This window comes from Melopsittacus undulatus, chromosome 3, assembly GCF_012275295.1.
Source record: "Melopsittacus undulatus isolate bMelUnd1 chromosome 3, bMelUnd1.mat.Z, whole genome shotgun sequence".
In the NCBI taxonomy this organism is placed as follows: domain Eukaryota; kingdom Metazoa; phylum Chordata; class Aves; order Psittaciformes; family Psittaculidae; genus Melopsittacus; species Melopsittacus undulatus.
The window spans coordinates 18564620-18582650 of NC_047529.1; the positions used below are offsets into that span (position 1 = coordinate 18564620).

Sequence of the window (18031 nt, forward strand, 5' to 3'; positions counted from 1 at the left end):
TATCCTTTTTAGCTATTTCTTGACTCTGCAAGAGAGGCATGGGGTTCTGATAATTTAAATAAACCTTTAACATTGAAGTTTAAATGATTCTCATACTGATTTTGTGAACTCTGTTGGCTTTGCCATGGACCTACGCGTTTCTTGTGTGCTAGTCAAAGACTGAAATAATGTTTGGGGGTTTTCAAGGGTGCTTTTATCCCAGCCCATAATCTGAGTCCTGATTTTAGGGAAGCTTTATCCTACAGTGAAGAACCAAGAAAATCAATCAGTGCTCTGTGGTATAATTGTCATATAAACTGGGCAGATGGAGATGGACTTCTGCTACAAACATTAGTGCTAAGACTTTCTGCTGCCCTCTTGTACTCAGGTTAACCCATCTCAGCTAGTCAGAGCACAGATGGATGTTCATTATACTCTTGCTTTCATGGTCACTTAATCCAGAAATAAACATTTTTTACCATTTCATATGGTCAAGTGGTTGAACCAGGGACCTGGGGAGGTTGTGCCACCTCTGTTCTTGGAGGTTTACAGGACCTAACTCCTGCGGTAAAGCATAGAGCAACCTGGTCTGTCCCTGGAGCTGAAACTGCTGGAGCAGAATGTTGGCCTGGAGATCTCCCATGGTCCCCTCCAAATTATCCCATGGCCTGGTGAGTCAGGCTAAGAGCTATCTGCTGCAGCTTGTCTAAGCTAAAATCTGACTGACTTTGCAGATAACATATACTAAGCTAAAACCAGCCTGAATAAAGAGGTTTGACAGGGTGAAATTCTTAGGCAGGTTATGCCACTAACATAGGCAGGTTATTGAGGAGTTGCAGAGATCCTTCTATCTTTTGTTGGTTTCTGGTGCATTTCTCTGGGATATGTCCGTAAACTAAAGCACAAGAAGAATCTCAGCATGAGGAAGAACTTATTTACATTGATGGTGGCAGAACACTGGAATAGGCTGTCCTGGGGGGTCCTGGAGTCTCCCTCTCTGGAGATATTCAAAACCCGCCTGGACACATTCCTGTGTAACCTGCTCTAGGTGGCCCTACCTTGGCAGCGGATTGAACTAGATGATCTCCAGAGGCCCCTTCCAACCCTAATGATTCTGTGATTCTGTGATCTATAGCAGACATGGTCAGCACAAGGGTTGGAAAAGCCAAACCATCGCTGATCCAGTGCAGCAATTCCCATTGTACATCGTGCTAGGTGTGTCGATTTTAATTTTTTTATTCATTTACCCTTTTGCAGCTTGAGAATGTGACTCTTGTTCTTTTGTCTTAGTCAGAAACCAACCACTCGTGAGGGAAAATGTCTACCACTGGTCAGCATGTACAACTGCCCAATGGGGGGACATGTGGAGCAGTGGAGGGTGATCAACCCCAAAGTATTTTTAGGAGATAAGTTAAAGGCACTTCCTATTAGGGGTGTTGACTGCTGTCTTCTTCATCATTTGGTGTCAGTAAATAGTTTTCTGCTTTTGGGTTGTGAGGTTTGAACGTCAGCTCTGGATCCCTGGAGTCAGGCCATTATTTGTCCCACGCGGTGTACATACAACGGGCAGCATCTCACACCATCTCTCCCTGTTGGCCTTGGGTTTAGATTTTTCATTTCCTGTGGCTGTAAGCAAACCCAGCAGGGCTCAGGGCAGCCACAGGCCTAGGCCAACCTTTATTTGTGCCTAAAACAAGCTCTGGGGCAGTGGTGGGGAAGGGAAGGAGCAGAGTGTGACTTCATGGTTCAGCACCAAGTCCTGTGCTGGCATCAAATAAAAACTTCATCAAGCTGTTTACTAGGGAAAAAGATTAAATAACCTCAGTTATATGTCCAAGAAATAATACACACTGTCCAGTTACCATCCTTCTGTGTGGTCAGAAGGAAATTAATTGATATTTTGGGGTGAAATCCCTCTCCTGGGCAACTGCTCATGGATAGCCAATGCTCTGCATAAGTCGCAGCAGTGATCTGCAGCACTCGGGGTCACACACTGGAGCATATATTTGGAGCGGTGGCACGATGCATTGTGGGTGACCAGCTTTGCAGCTCAGGTACTCACCACTTGGTTGAATGCTTGCAGAGAACAGCTGAGAACGTTATTTGCCAGAAATACCTGCTGTACAGGGTAAAATTACAAGCAAAGCCACTGGAAACCCATAATCTTCAGATAGGTGATGGGAATGACTGTGCTGGATGAAATACTGGGAGCAACTGAGCATTTCTACTCGACATCTTGAGAAAAAGAAAATTTAGCATGAGCTTAAAGCAAAAAAGTAAATGTTTAACATTCACAGGGTCTGTCTTTGGACTTCTGTAATTATAATCTTTCCCCTCTAGAGCTACTGGTGGGGTATCAGTTTGGGATGTATGGAGGTGGGGTTTCCTGGTGATACTTATATAGTCTTGGAGGAGGGGACATTGGCATTTGCCCCTCTGGGAATAGGAAGCTGTTGGCCCCAGTAACTGATAAGACTGTGAGATACAAATAGAACAAAGCCTAAGCTTCCAAAAGCATCTGGTGACCTGATGCAGTGAAAACAAAGTAACTTGGAACCCATGACATAACTCAGAATTGAAGTTCTCAGGCCTGCCCTGCTAATTGCACACAGATTAACTGCATGTATTACTTAGGGTAGATGCAACCTGTGTTTCAAGTGTTGAATGTGTTACCTAAGTAGCAAATGGGCTAGGATTTCCCTCACTGGGAATGCAAGCAGACTTGAATTTCCCTCCTGCAGTTTGGGTGAGACAATAAAATCAAATCCCTATGGTTTTATTTGTAAAGATGAGACAAATTAGCTTTTGTTCTGACCCTGAGTTATTTCAGCATTGTCTGCAATTCTCCAGGCAGCTTTGCACTCCTCTTTTTGTGCCTCAGTTTCCCTAAATATAGAACACAGTATTTACTATTTCCCTACTTTGTCAGGGTCTCCCATGGACTGTTTATAGAGAGCTTTGAACTCTTGTTGTTGTTTAGCACTTTTTACTACAAATCTGATGTTTGGTCTCATACCATTGGATAGTGTCCTTTGAAACAGCACATTTCTAAACCACATGTTTAGAAAAATTGACCCAGTTTCCAGACTGCTGATCTGGTCAAAACACAATGCAGAGTTGAAGCCAAGTTGTGCTGTCTCAACAGATTTACTCAGGCTTTGCAGTGGGGCAGGAAGAAACATAGAGATCAGTGCAATCCACAGAGGCAGCCCTTGGCCACTCAGTCCCGTCAGCTCACTCGGGATGAGCAGCTGGAGCTTGCAGGATGTCCCAACACTTAAAGGAAAGCAAACAACCCATGTTAAAGTTGATATGCTGCAGCAACTTGCCAGTGATTAATGTTTACCACGAGGCCAAATTCAGATGGTGATTACACCAGTAGAGATCAGCTGAAGTCCCTCTATTAATAGCCCTGTGGCTTTGGACGCCAGCATTTTTCAACCCGTCAATGTGGGTGTTACTGATAAAGGGTCACCAAAATGCTGGTTGGAAGGGATTTCTGTGGGTCTCCTGGTCCAAGGGAGGCTCCATGCAGGACCACTGCCACCAGATCTGCTCAGCATGTCTGCACCTGGCAAGTTCTGATGTCTTCCGAGCATGGAGGTGGAGCTTGGGCTTCACAAGAGCATCTCATCCCCATGCTTCTCCTAACACCTAACCCCAGCCTCCTAAAGTGCAATTGGTGACTTCTCCCCCAGTCTCTGAGCTGGGGTTTTTCCCTGCCTCTGGGTTTGGGCACACAGGGTGTATTAAGGGTTTAAACCTTTTTTGCACATTTATAGGGGTCTAGTGCTTAGTGACTTCTTTCCATCCCTTCATTTGTATTCCTGCAGGCTGTGACTTCAGAGCACTATTACAAATAAAGCCTGAGCCTGAACACCAAAGCAGTGCCTCACACTCTGCAGCTTGTTTACTTTTTCATTTCCGCTGCTGGAAAAAGAAGTCCTTGGTAGCTGAAAATGATGCTGTTAATCCAAATACAGTAAGATAGTTTCTCCCAGGAAAGCACAATTTTTATCCTTGCTTCCAGGGTGTGCAAGGCCAGTTAGCAAACACCAGGAAATAGGAAGGAAAGGCTGTGGCATAAGGAAAAAAACCCTAAATAATGCAGACAGACCTCAGGAAGAATCTCTGCCCTTTTATTGACAGTAGTGGTGTTCTCCTAACAGAGCAGGATGTTCTCATCTTTTAATAGTAGCCAGGCCAGATGCTGAAGTCTCTTCTGCAAATACTGTGTAAGTGAGAAGGAAAACAGCTGATTTTTTTAAGATGAATACACTAGGAGAATAAGCCAAAAAAAAACCCAGTATGATAAACCTCTAGAGGTCTTTCTTTGCAATGCGTTTGGCAGCTGGATCTCAAAGGCAGGACTGAAAACCCAGTCTGGTTCTGCCCTTTGCTGTTCAGTGGTCGTGTGTCAAGCAACACTACCTGCACCACTCAGGGATTTGGAGCAGTGCTGGTGGGGATTTCCCCCTGTACTTTGAAGAGCTGCAAAATCCACAGCCTTCGGCTTTTGCGGACCTGTGGAAAGTACCAGTTGATGAGGAATTTCCTTGACTTGCTCCTTGCCATAGGGAATAGTTATATGATGCTTTGGGGCCAGTGATTTAAAATGGCATCTTTGTTCCATCGTTTTTTGTACTCTCTCATCTGCCCTGGTTTATTTTCTTAGTCTGTATTATTTGTCTGGAAGAGATTAACTCAAACTACTAGATAGAGACAGGACTGTGGTTTTATAAGGCATTGTACTGTGCATTAAGGAAAATGCCTTGTATGCTCCACATAGTACTCCTTCAATCATCTTTTCCTTATGTTCAGCATAGAAACTACATTGCCTTCTGGACAGGAATCTTTGAAATCATGGTACAATCATTCATGTTTGTGATGTGCTTATAGGTATTGGATGGAAACTGTTAAACTAGGGTACATGGTAATGTGATGGTTTGTATTTCTGTAATGGGCAATGTCCAAGAGAAAAAAGCAATGACTGTGTATCATGTTCACACATTTTTCTCATATGCTGAATTGCAATCCTCGAAAACAGTTCCTAGAAACCAGAAAAAACCCATTGTGAAACCATGGGGAGAACTCATCCAATGTTTAGGATTGCTGGCTAATAACTGCAGATAAAGATGTTTATGGAGAACTTGTGCAACCGTTTTCCTTGCCAGGGAGGGAAGGTTTTGTACGTGCTGTTTCAAACCTCCTCGTCTCTGCCTGACCAAGAGGATCTCCCTGATTGCTATTTTTGTAACTTTCCAACTAGGAACTCATTTTGGTTGCTCCATTTAACAGGTCTCAGGACATACTTTGCTTCGTGTGCGCTGAATTTACGCGAAGATACTGCTTGGGGGATGGTTATGTTAAGACTGGCATTTTGCTAAATTTTGCTGCCCTGGAGCAGCTCACCAACTCCTCCATGGCAGAAAATGCCAACAGATAGCGTGCTGACGACTGCAGTGTTATGTGGTTATTGTCTCTTGGATTTGCTGATCCAGGTTTTTGTGGCCCAGTGGAACAGACCCTGTGCCCACTCTGGGTCAGCAGCACCTGTGGTGAAAGATGGAAAGAGGATCCTCTGCTCATGGCTGAGGGAGGTCTAATGGATGGGAACCTCGTTGAGAGTTAATTCCCACTCATGACTGAGAGACATAACAAAGTATGGTTTTTGCCAAAGTGTATTCAGTAGAGTATGTTTATGTTCATGGTTACTGTTTGTCAGAAAGAGGCAGGAAAGCATAGGTGTGCAGCTGTTCTATGACCTTCATACTTGGCCGCACCAGAGCACCTGGCCAACGCTGTTGGCGTGGACAATGGTGAGATCATGAGAAACTGCACGGCCCCATGAGTAACCAGTTAGAGATCTGGCATAAAGCTGGTTGTTTTTCTAAGGGCATAAAAGCAGGACCATCTTGTAGCTGAATCCAAAGCCTCACCTATGGGTGGATGGACCAGAAAGAGATTTTCCCAATTACCTGAGATTCCTGTCATTGGCTGCAATGGGCGTCCTAGCTTTAAGTGTGGGCCTAGGTGATGATTTTGGGGGTAACTGGTGGTGTATTTCTTCTAATCTCTGTTCTCTTTATGCAGTAATGATTTGATGCATTGCTAGTTTTCCTCTGTAATTTACTTATGTATTTATCTGATTTGCTTTACTGTACTTATTTACTATATAGAGATATATACCCAATTAGCATTAGTATGCTTGCTTTAGTGCGCTTTTTGCTTTAGTGTGCTTGTTTAATAAACCGTGCATGTTGTACAGCTAGTATATGGTTGTTTTGTTGCATACCCTGCCTGTTAGCAGAACAGGCATGTGCCCTGTGATGGGCCAGTTGCTTGCTCAGAAACACCTCCATGTATCAGACCTCACCATCTGGAGAAGAGAGAGAGAATTTAGGTCATCTGCAGCATGACAACCTTAGATAGGAACCACAAACCACTGGTACTTGAACAGATTGTGGTTCAGAGGAGATGGCACCTGCCCAGGTCTGTTCAAGTCAAATTGGTGGGGACTCACAGCCATGCCCATGGAACTGAGAGGTGAAACCCTACTGGAAATGGATAAGTGAATGCATACCATAAACAAAAGTCCTCTCAGAGGCCAGTCTCCATGCTCAGATCCTGGTTTTTCTCTGGAAGTAGTAGGGTCCTGAAGACACCCACTGTTTCTGCTCCCTGAGAAGGTGTTGAACGTGTAGGGTTAGTGTTCACATTTTCTATTTGTCTCTTTCTGTCAAAAAGCACAGCTAAAATTGGATCCAGTTCGTGCTTTAAAGAAGCATAGACTTACAGAAGTTTCTGCCAGATTTAATGTCACTATTGGCCCTTTGGCACTGCAGTTGCTAACACAGAATCATAGAATCATAGATTAGTTAGGGTTAGAAAGGACCTTAAGATCATCCAGTTCCAAACCCCTGCCATGGGCAGGGACACCTCACACTAAACCATATCACACAAGGCTTCATCCAACCTGGCCTTGAACACTGACAGGGATGGAGCATTCACAACCTCCCTGGGGAACCCATTCCAGTACCTCACCACCCTTACAGTAAAGAATTTCTTCCTTATATCCAATCTAAACGTCCGCTGTTTAAGTTTCAACCCGTTACCCCTTGTCCCTAATGAATAGTCCCTCCCCAGCATCCCTGTAGGCCCCCTTCAGATACTGGAAGGCTGCTATGAGGTCTCCACACAGCCTTCTCCAGGCTGAACAGCCCCAACTTTCTCAGCCTGTCTTCATATGGGAGGTGCTCCAGTCCCCTGATCATCCTCGTGGCCCTCTTGTGGACTTGTTCCAACAGTTCCATGTCCTTTTTATGTTGAGGACACCAGAACTGCACACAATACTCCAAGTGAGGTCTCACAAGAGCAGAGTAGAGGGGCAGGATCACCTCCTTTGACCTGCTGGCCACACTCCTTTTGACGCAGCCTAGGATACGGTTGGCTTTCTGGGCTGTGAGTGCACACTGCTGGCTCATGTTCATTTTCTCATTTACCAACACCCCCAAGTCCTTCTCTGCAGGGCTGCTCTGAATCTCTTCTCTGCCCAACCTGTAGCTGTGCCTGGGATTGCTCCGACCCAGGTGTAGGACCTTGCACTTGGCATGGTTAAACTTCATGAGGCTGGCATCAGCCCTCCTCACAAGCATGTCAAGGTCCCTCTGTATGGCATTCCTTCCCTCCAGTGTATGAACCAAAACACACAGCTTGGTGTCATTGGCAAACTTGTTGAGGGCACAGTCAATCCCACTGTCCATGTCAGCGACAAAGATGTTGAACAAGACCGGTCACAACACTGATCCCTGAGGGACATTGAGCCATTGACCACAACTCTTTGCATGCAGCCATCCAGCCAGTACTTTGTCCATTGAGTGGTCCATCTATCAAATTACTGTCTCTCCAATTTAGAGACAAGGATGTCATGTGGGACAGTGTCAAACACTTTGCACAAGTCCAGGTAGATGACATCAACTGCTCTACGCCTGTTCATCAGTTCTGTAGCCCCCTCATAGAAGGCCACCCTATTGGTCAAGCAGGATTTTCCCCTAGTGAAGCCATGCTGGCTGTCACCAAGCACCTTGTTTTTCATGTGCCCTAGCATGCCTTCCAGGAGAATCTGCTCCAAGATTTTGCCAGGCACAGAGGTGAGACTGACTGGTCTGTAATTCCCTGGATCATCCATTTTCCCCTTCTTGAAAATGGGGGTTATATTTCCCTTTTTTCAGTCATTGAGAACTTCCTCTGACTGCCATGATTTTTCAAATATGATGGACAGTGGCTTAGCAACTTTGTTTGACAGATGTTTGAGAGTCAGTTACTTTGGATGAGGGCTGATATTTTTAAACTAAAAGAGGGGAGATTCAAGCCAGATGTGAGGAGGAATCCTTTTATGATGAGGGTGGTAAAATCCTGGCATAGGTTGCCCAGAGAGATGGTGAATGCACCATCCCTGGAGCCACTCAAGGCCAGGTTGGATTTGGTTCTGAAGGGCAAGCTGATCTCGTTAGAGATGTCCCTGCTTATTACAGAGGGATTGGACTAGATGAACTTTGAAGATTCCTTCCAACCCAAACTATTCTACGATTTTATGATTCTGTGATTTTATGAGTCTACGATTCTATTCTATTCTATGAAAGTATTCTAAGTATCTTAAAGTATTTTAATTATAAACCCTTCCTGACCCACAAACTTCACTAAGGGATATATCCCTTTCCTAGGTCTGTAGCCTAAGCCCATCACTGGTGCACACCAGGCTTCTTCCATCCCATTGTGTCCTTTTGGCATCACACAGGTGGTGTGGAACAAAATGAGGGAAAATTATCCCTCATTGCTCAATGGGCTATTGCCCCTTGATCCTCAAGACCCATGAATACGTACATCTGACAATGGAAAGGATATGACTGAACTTGCAAAGGTGTCCTGCTAGATATGAGAATGACCACAGACCGCAGGCCTTGCAAAATGTCAACTTTTTTGTGCAACAGCAAATAAGAAATTGAACCTCAAAGACAGAAGATGGGAAGCTCAGAAACATACCCACAGCCACATACAGTGTGAGAAAGGGCTTAACCAAATTCTCAGCTGCCTCCCTGAATGAGAAGTAGTTCACTTTGATAATGTTTCCTTAGCTCACTCTCAAGTGTCTGGAAGTGAGGGGTACTTAATGAAAGTTGTGTAATGCTTCAGATAGGCATTAGTGAAAATATTGTTATTTAATATGAATATGAATATGATTTGGGCTCTGTATTTACCACCTTGTAAGTCAAGGGTGGTTTTTGTCGTAGTACTGCAAATGGGTAAAAACATGTATGGGACAGGGGAGTTGGTCTTACTATCAATCCTGTAGTTCCTGGTTTATTTAGGAAAAGTGGTTGTTATTTAGTTACTTCTTTTAGCTTAAAATACAGTTGTTTTTCTTCCAAGGGTTTTTGGCTGCTTTATAGCTGTTGTTAAGAAATCAATGTTTCTTAGTAATCAATATTTGTGACAAGGCAAATTTCAAAGAATTGAAAGGCTATGATGCCATTTTTCTGGAAAAGGCCAATACTTTACCAGTAATACATTTCTCCTTAACAGGTCAACACCAGTCCCAGTTGAAAAGAAAAGGGTTTTGCATTTTTGGGATTCTTTTTTCTGCCACAGATGCTATAGTGTCCACTCTACTTTGCCCTCTTTAGGTTCACAATAAAAGTTTAAAAACATTACTAGCGAGATACACAAAGGAATAATTTGCTTCAGGTAATAAATAATAGAATTGAATCCTACTGGTTTTCTTTTTGTAGCCAGTAAAAGCCACCTGAATGTTTTCTACAAAGATAACAGTGGGAAGCAGAGCCTTGAATGTTACTCTCTCCTACCTTGTGGCTTCTCACCTGCCAGATGACCTGTCAGACCTCCCAATGAGCTCAGGGCTGAGGACAATGATTATCTCATTCCTAAAACAGAAACTTAATCCCTAAATTGCCCTAGAAAGGTTTCACAGACTATATGAGAAGTGTTATACAGACTGCTAATTCAGAAACCAAAGCTAGATGCCAGAATGGTTATCCTCCACAATGCAGATGACCAAGAGAAAAGAACATGGCCCAAGATGTGCTCAAAGGTGATCTTAAGTCAAGAGCTAATTTGGTGAGATTTAAGGATTAGGGCCAATAGTTTATAGATTTTTTTTTTCATCTATATATGTATTCATGCACTATTGTAGCACTTACGTGATACTCAGGTATTTTTAAGTGGAACATAAGAAAACTCCAGTTTCCTTGCTGGGAGAAGCACTCTAAAATTCACCTTCAGGCTTTATGTGGTTTTGGTTGCTGTGCTAGTGGATCAGCACCTTGTACCCATGTGTGTGGTCCAAGGCAAATTGGCCCTGCCAAGAACACCATCAGGTGAGACGGTGCTGATGAAGAGGTAGGATTTACCTCTGGTTTTGCATGAGGAAACATTCTCTTTGCAGAACAGATTTCTGTTTCCTAGGAAAAAGAAGAATTTTGGCCTCTAACCGTACAGTTTTGAAGGTCATCTGGGTAATTAAGTAGTGGCAATGCTAACAGTTGTTACTGTTGCACTCTTCATTGCTGCAGCACTTTGGTTGTTAGCTAGACCGTCCACTTTGGGACCAAGATTGTGTGATTGGACTGGAGGTTTCCAGATTGTTTTGAAGACTTCAGAAAATGGGGGAAGATGACTTCTCCTTTTGGCAGTGGTTTGTTCATTCAAGCTGTAATGTATCCCACTGCCATTCTGCAAACTCCAGTATTTGATACTTCTGGTGTTGGAGATCAGTTCACTGAGTATCAGTGAGACAAAGCAACATCTTTAGTAGACAAAACAACACAGCTGAAAAAAAAATGACAAGCTCTTGGCCAAGTAATTTTTAAGACTCTAAATAAAAGGAAACTGTAGAAACTGGGGAAATTTTCTCTGAGTTTATTGTAATTTTATAAATTATCTGAGACATAAAAGTAGAGCAGAGAGGGACCTTGCAGTGGAAGAGATGAAGGAAAAGATTAAGTGTCATAAAAGCAGTATTTCTGTCATATCAGTAATGTTTATTATCTAGTACAATTATGAATTTCAGTTCTCAGACTGCATTTGTTGTCTTACAGGACTTACAGTTCCTGTGTAGTTTGTCTTTTTTGTCCTTTTAGTTTTAGCAGTTGCTTTAGCATTTTATCCCTTGATCTAATCAACTGCCTCAAAAAGCCCTCCCTCCCCAAGCCTGACAGTTTCTCTTCTAACAAGTTTACATCCTGAGACTTCAGCAGCTTGAATTTTAAGTCTGTGACTCTGTACTTATATTTCAGTACAAAATCTGGGTATTGAGCCCCAAGTTATAATAGCAAGAACATCGCAAACTGCATGGTCAGTGGGTTGCTTGTAGAGGTGGCAGATCTTTTACAGAGACTTTTTCCATCCCCAGCAGATAAGTTAGGGATAACTTGCATTGACTATAATTGGAAAGTTTTTGCATATATTCCCTGGAGTGGAAGAAATGGTATATAGCCTTTTGCTCAGTGCAGAAAACCAGAGCAGCGAGGAAAAATGAGATGTCCCAGGCTTTGTAATGTGCTAATGGGTGGGATGTGTTGTCCTGCAAATGCCTCCTCCTTGCAGCCAGCACCTCTCAGTCCCACCTGAGCAAAGTTTAGCCACAGTCTGGGTTGGGCCAAGCTGTGAGAAAGCCAGGAGATGTTGCTTTTAGTATCTGAAGCAAAGGAAACAGCTTCTGTTTTCTTGACACTTTGACCCCCTGTTTTCTTATCAGCCATCACAGCAGTATTGCAAAGATGATGAAGACAGCAGAAGAAAAGGGCTGAACCACATGAATCTAGTTTCATTATTTGCATTTTTTTTCTCTGACTGTGTCTAGGCTGTCACATCCTGACCACCTTGTTTCACTCATGCATAGAAGCAACTTCTATGAATAGCCAATGACATTTCAGGCTGTTCCATGAGTGTGAAAGGAACTCTGTGAACACGAAACCCATGTTGATAAAGTGAGTAATTTTGTAAGAAAGTACATCCTTATTCCAGTTTAAAGGTTTAACTTTGACTTTTGGCAGCTTTTAACTTTATTTTCCAGCCCCCTTTGGAAGGAAACAGAACTATTGAGATTGTGCTGTGTGTACTGAGGGCTGGAGCAGCTCTTCAGTGTTCAGGGATGAGATTATTTTGAAGACTGAATCCACAGTAGGCAGTAGAAGTGTTCCATAATACCCTTTTCCTCTCCAGCCATCAAAATATTTGTAGCTGGGTGCATTCTTGCCATATCCCAACTCTTTTGATGGGAGAAACCTGAGCCATGCACCACTTTCTTCTGAATGTGGATCATCTTCAAAAGAAATAACAGGCTGAACAGCCCCACTGTGCCTCAGTGGGACCCCAAACAGGACAACAGGCAACCCAACACTGGCCAGCCTAGGTTTATAAACCCAGCTTTAGACATGCCATGTTTTCTGATTCCTTCTTCTAAATAGTGCAAGAAATTTTGTTGCATAGAAAACCAAGAGCTTATGAAGAGGGTTTGTGACCACAAACAGTGAAATAATGCAACTCAAATGATGACCGTCAGCAAATACAGGGTGAAGCACATTTACCGAAAGCCCAGTGAAAGAGATTTCAAGCTAATGTGTTTGGCCTCACCCTTGCAACTCAGCATGCATGGCCCATTGGTGAAGCTGACATGGTATCACTCACTGAACTGCAATGACATGATTGTATGCCCGAGCCCTCCAATTCTGCAAAAGATAAAATGTTTATCAGATTTGACCTAGATTTGGCCTTGATTTTTAAAGGCAGGCTCGTTGCTCTATGAATAAACTCAGGATGTTGAACATAAACATCAAAAAACCAGGAGAGAATGATTCTCCTCACTCAAGCTCTAGAAACTAGAGAAGGAGAAAATTAAGATTTTAAAAGGCCCAGCAGATGAGATGAGCTCCATCTTGCTTCTCAAGATGAGAAGATGATTCATTTAAAACAATTTGAATTCTCACTTTCCATATGCCCAGGAATGTGGTACTCCTGGACCAGTGACATTCACCTTGTGTATTCGTGCACACCTTGCACTACTCCTGGGTTTATTCCTCAGATCTTCTGCAGGCTTGAGCTAAAATTGGGGTGATGCATCAGCCTGAGCCCCTGACAAGAGGCAGCCACTGTAGAAACCAGAGACTTCAGCCTCTTCCTGGAACCCTGGGTGGGTGTTTTCAGAGAAAAGTTTGTGCCCTCTCTTTCCATCCACAAAAATAATCTATCTGTTAACGTAGCTTTGGCTATTTTTAATGGTTTTTGCTGTAGCCCAAACCTGTAGATAGGAAAATAATACAGAGTGAGAGTAGATCTTTCCTCTTGGCTCTCCTAGTTGTTTGCAGAAGGCTTTTCTCTTATCAGGATTGCCTGCATGGGTGCTATGTCTTTGCACAATCTGGGCTTCTTTTGGTCTGTCCTTTGCACTCCTGACATCTGCCAGGACATCCAGCCTGTTGCACTGACCTCCTAACACACAGAGTTCATTTGCTTTAGCAAAGCTGAGCTTGTGGAAATCTAATTTTTCCCTTCTGGCTGAGTGAACGGGAGCATTCACACCTCCTGATGCTGGGCTGCAGTGTGGAAAGGAAAGCAAGATTTATGGAGCCAGGGACAAAATAAAGTGGAAAGAGGGCAGGTGTACCAACAGTGATATGCCCTTGGGAGGAGGCAGGAGTGCATTTCCATCTTGGCTTTGCCAGGTGCAAATATTTCCAGGACCTGTATCACTGACTAATTAATATTCACACATAGCAGCCATCCCCCCAAAGCCCAGCCCAAGGTGGGGATGAGCTATCTGGGAAGAACTGCTGCAGATGGATCAGTGCTGGAGCCAAAAGAGGCCAGACAGGGGTCATCTGACCTACATCAGGAGAGACTTACCCATCTGGGCTAGTTGCTTACATTCACTAACTTTATAGTCAATAGAGGGAAAGTAACACTTTGAGCTAAGCCAGTTTAGTTACCCACTTTAGGATGAGATGCTCTAGAAATGTATTTCTCCCTACTGACTGCAAAGGAAGCCCAGAGGCATCTGTCTTGGGCCATGAGGAGGTACAAAAAAGTGCTAGCAGATTTCGTATGCCATGTGGCTGAAAAAACAGTTCTGGGTGTTGAAGTCCAAATTATTTTTCAATCCTTGAAATTGATAGTTCTCCACAAAAATAGTGAGTTATAATTTTAAACAGGAAAGTGGGTTTTTTTCTGTAAAAAAATTTGCCAGCTCCATGCACTGCCCCAGCAGTTACTATTGATAGTGAAAGCCTTTGAACTGGTCCTGGTGAGTGACAGGAACTGGGCTTTGGGTTGAGTTTTCTCATTTTCCTCTCAGTGGCAAACAAAAAACTGCTCCAAGAGAAAGAGGGAGAAGGGCAGTTTCTCCAGCGTTTGAGACAGGTGGTAATCCTGCTTCTCTGGTACATAAATCAGATGCAAATTCACTAATATTAAGTAAATGCACAGGTGGTGACTGAGCTGAGGAGACAATCCAACCTCAAAAAAAGCTTCAAGGTTCCTTCAGACAAACAGCCATCGACTTGGATGCTTTCTCAAGTGTAGCTAAATATTTTGCATTTGAAAAGAAAAAAAAAAGTTGGAAACATCCCAGGAATCTTCTCTTAAGAGGTGTCTGAACCTTCTTGCTTCAATCAGGCTAAAATCACTCCAGGACAACTCTCATTCATGTTGGGACATTTGAAGGGGAGCCAAGGGCTGGTCACAGCAGGGTACTGAACTGAGACAACCAGTATGAAGATGGGTCTTACACATTTCAGCAGCATTGCTCCCAGTTCATTGCAGGGCAAGAGACCCAAAAAATAACCAGAGAACGATTCATGCACTGGCAATAACAAGAGCCATGGCTTGGGTGCAGTTGGCACCCAACCAAGGACTCTGACCAGGCTGTGTATTTCCATAAGAAGCAGAAGGAGGGACATCAATCAGTTGTGCAGAGTGATGCTGGATGTGGGGTAATGACAAGCTAAAGGCACTGCTGTCCCTACCTTCATTCTGTAGTTTGCCCCTTGATTCCAAGCAGGCATTTTGTTATAGCTGGCTACGCTGCACACCATGGAAACAGGTTGGCACCTGAGGAGCAGGTTGCTCCAAACCTCTTGTCATGAGGTTCCAGAGCTTCACCAAGCACCCATTAGCCAAATAAAACAATCATCAAAGTGACCCACACAGCATTTGGTCAGTATTGTGATTACAGAAATCAGGTGGCAGGTAGGAGTATGACATCCCCAACATGTCACAGAATCACAGAATCCCAAGGGTTGGAAGGGACCTCGAAAGATCATCTAGTCCAACCCTCCTGCAAGAGCAGGGTAACCTAGAGTACATCACACAGGAACTTGTCCAGGCAGGCCTTGAGTATCTCCAATGTAGGAGATATGTCCTTGCTTATGGACCATGGTGGGCTTGATCACTTCAGCTGCATGAACCAAACAGTGCCTGGGCTCAGGCTCTGATCCTCTCCTTTTTTTGTTAGATCCAGAACACTAAATACCCTTAGGCCCTAGAAGAGAGCAGACACATCCAAAATGCCTATTCAGAGTGGTCCTTAGCTTTGCTAACATGTGGTCTATGCCTGGAAATTGCTTGGGAGAGTGCTGCTAAACTGTGCCCATGCTAAATATTTTTCAGTAAAAATGTGTTCTTGTGCCCATTCTTGCATGCCAGGACTGTTTAATTTGCTATATATAGTCATAGCATATGTGTACTTGAATATATTTTCTCTACAGCCTGGTTCAGTGTAGAGGTTTCATGTAGCACACACTAAAAAAAGTTTCTTTTTCAGATTTTCATCTTGACATGAAAGTGCATTACAACATTTGCCATCAATAAAACACAATTCCTTCCATGTGAAAAGCATTACAGCCACAGTATGGTTATTGAGTGATGATACCTGGATGACGGAAATACATGAACAGGAAAGTGTACACAGGGAAACTTCAGAAATTATGCCAAGTTTTTTACAAAGCAATGTCTGATAGTAATGCACATGGTTTGGAGAACTTAGTTTATTTGTACCAAAAAAAAAAAAGGAGAAAGGAAAGGAAAGAAAAGAAAGAGAAGGAGGCTGAGCTGAAAGAGAAATAAAACCAAGGCAGGGAAGAGCTTCTGAACTGAGTAACTGAGGAGACTTGCATGAAAACATAGGTGAAGAACAAATTGCTTGTCCCTTGCTCTGTGGTTCAGTCTTGGACCAAGCCAGTCATGACCAGGCATCAGGATTTTCAGGAGCTTCTAATACTCTCAGCCTGTTGCTCATGTCCCTGCCCATGGGGTTTGGAACTAGATGAATTTAAGGTCCTTTCCAACACTAACTGTTCTATGATTCTATGATTATCCAGCACTGGGATTCAAAGGACTGAAGGCACCATTATCTTTGACTTTGAATCTTAGATATACGTCCTCCAGGTCAGGCTTGGGGACACTATAGACCCTAAGTGTCAGATTGCCCTCTCTTATACAGTCTACACCTAAGCTGAGTATCTGACTCCAAACTTGCTGAAACAGAGGTTAAAAAATCCCATGACTGTGTGCAGACCTTTGGATCAAGCCCTTCTCTTGAAAATGTGCCAAGCCAGGATCCTTCTACCGTCTCTAAATTTGGTTTCTATGAAAATGTTCCCATTAGCACCAAAATTAATGCTAGCTAGATTTAACAACCATTTAGCTTTGAGAAAAAAACATGCTAATTAACTTGTTAACTGAACCCATTAAATATACATGTCCAAATCTTCCTGAAAGTAACGTAAATCACCAGCACTGGGTTCCCAAGATGCAAGGCAAGTTGCTTGACTTTGGAATGTGTAAACATTTAGTGGAAGAAATTGCGACTTCAGAGAAAGTACAAACAAAGCAGCCTGTTTGTGCGGCTGCTTTCTCGCAGGAGAACAACCAAGAAGCATGGAAAGGCTGGAGTGTCCTCCATGGTTCATGTTTGTAGCTGTGATCCAAAGGGGGCAGAACAAAGACTTTCCTATTTATAGCCAAGCGACCGAAAGCAAAAGCTCTCAAGTGATGAAAAGGCACAGTCTGCCATTGTTGAGGCTTCTGAAAAGAACACAAACCATAGTTTATCAAGGAGCAGTAACAGAAAGGATTTTGCTGGGTGGAAAATAAATTATGTTTTTCCATTGAATCCACCGTCCCACATAATAATTTTTTTCTGGATTGGTCACACTTCATCAGAACAGTGATTACAGGCAGTGGGGAAGTAGGAGGAGAAACATGTGTCTACATATGTGTGGAGCAAGTGCTCAGCAAGACCTACAGTCTTTATTATTCCCATTTTACAGGAAATGCCAGTACTACGTGTCAGAGTCAAACTGTTATATGACATCACCTAAAGGGTAGATTTTGGTTTAAGGATTAAGATAAACTCTTCTAGTTGTGCTAACAACAGCTTTTAATGTTTTGGTGTTTGGGTTGTTTTTTTTGGTTGTGCTTGTTGTTTGGTTGGGTTTTTTAAATGAAAGATATGCAACAAATAAATAGGCTATTTCATCTACTATACTAGGTCTTATTCAACATCTTGCCACAGTATCGAATGACTTCATCTCTCTGCTTTGTTATATTTGCACCACTACAGAAGCATTAAGAAATCAGAGTTACCCAAATACATCAAAAGAGCAGTTGTAGTGTGACACAAAAATCCTTTTCTTTTTTTTAAATTCTGAAACAGGGGTTTCGAAAGAAATTCTTTTGTTTCTGGAAAGTGTGTTGTTTTTTTTTTTTGTCAAAGCCTTCTTAGAGGCTGGGGAGTGATGGAGTGATGAGGGGGTGGGGTGTAAAGTCAAATTGAATCACAGTTTCTTATAGGAGGCAATTTTCATGGGATTTTTTTCCAGTTCTAGTTTTGCTTCTGCCTTAGGGCTTCCTGGTACCACAACAAAACAGCTGACCAACACCGCCCCTTCCCAGAAATCAACTGGTAATGCTTCAAAATTCAATATTTACACCAGAGTATCTGGAACAATTAGCAGGAACCCTGATCAGGACTTAGCCC

General features: G+C 43.1%; 1 protein-coding gene across 3 annotated transcripts in view; it reads left to right on the plus strand.

Annotated features, from left to right (window-relative positions):
• The window catches only part of RUNX2 (RUNX family transcription factor 2), a 222708-nt gene that overhangs the window by 155008 nt on the left and 49669 nt on the right, over nt 1–18031 (plus strand). The window lies entirely within an intron of this gene.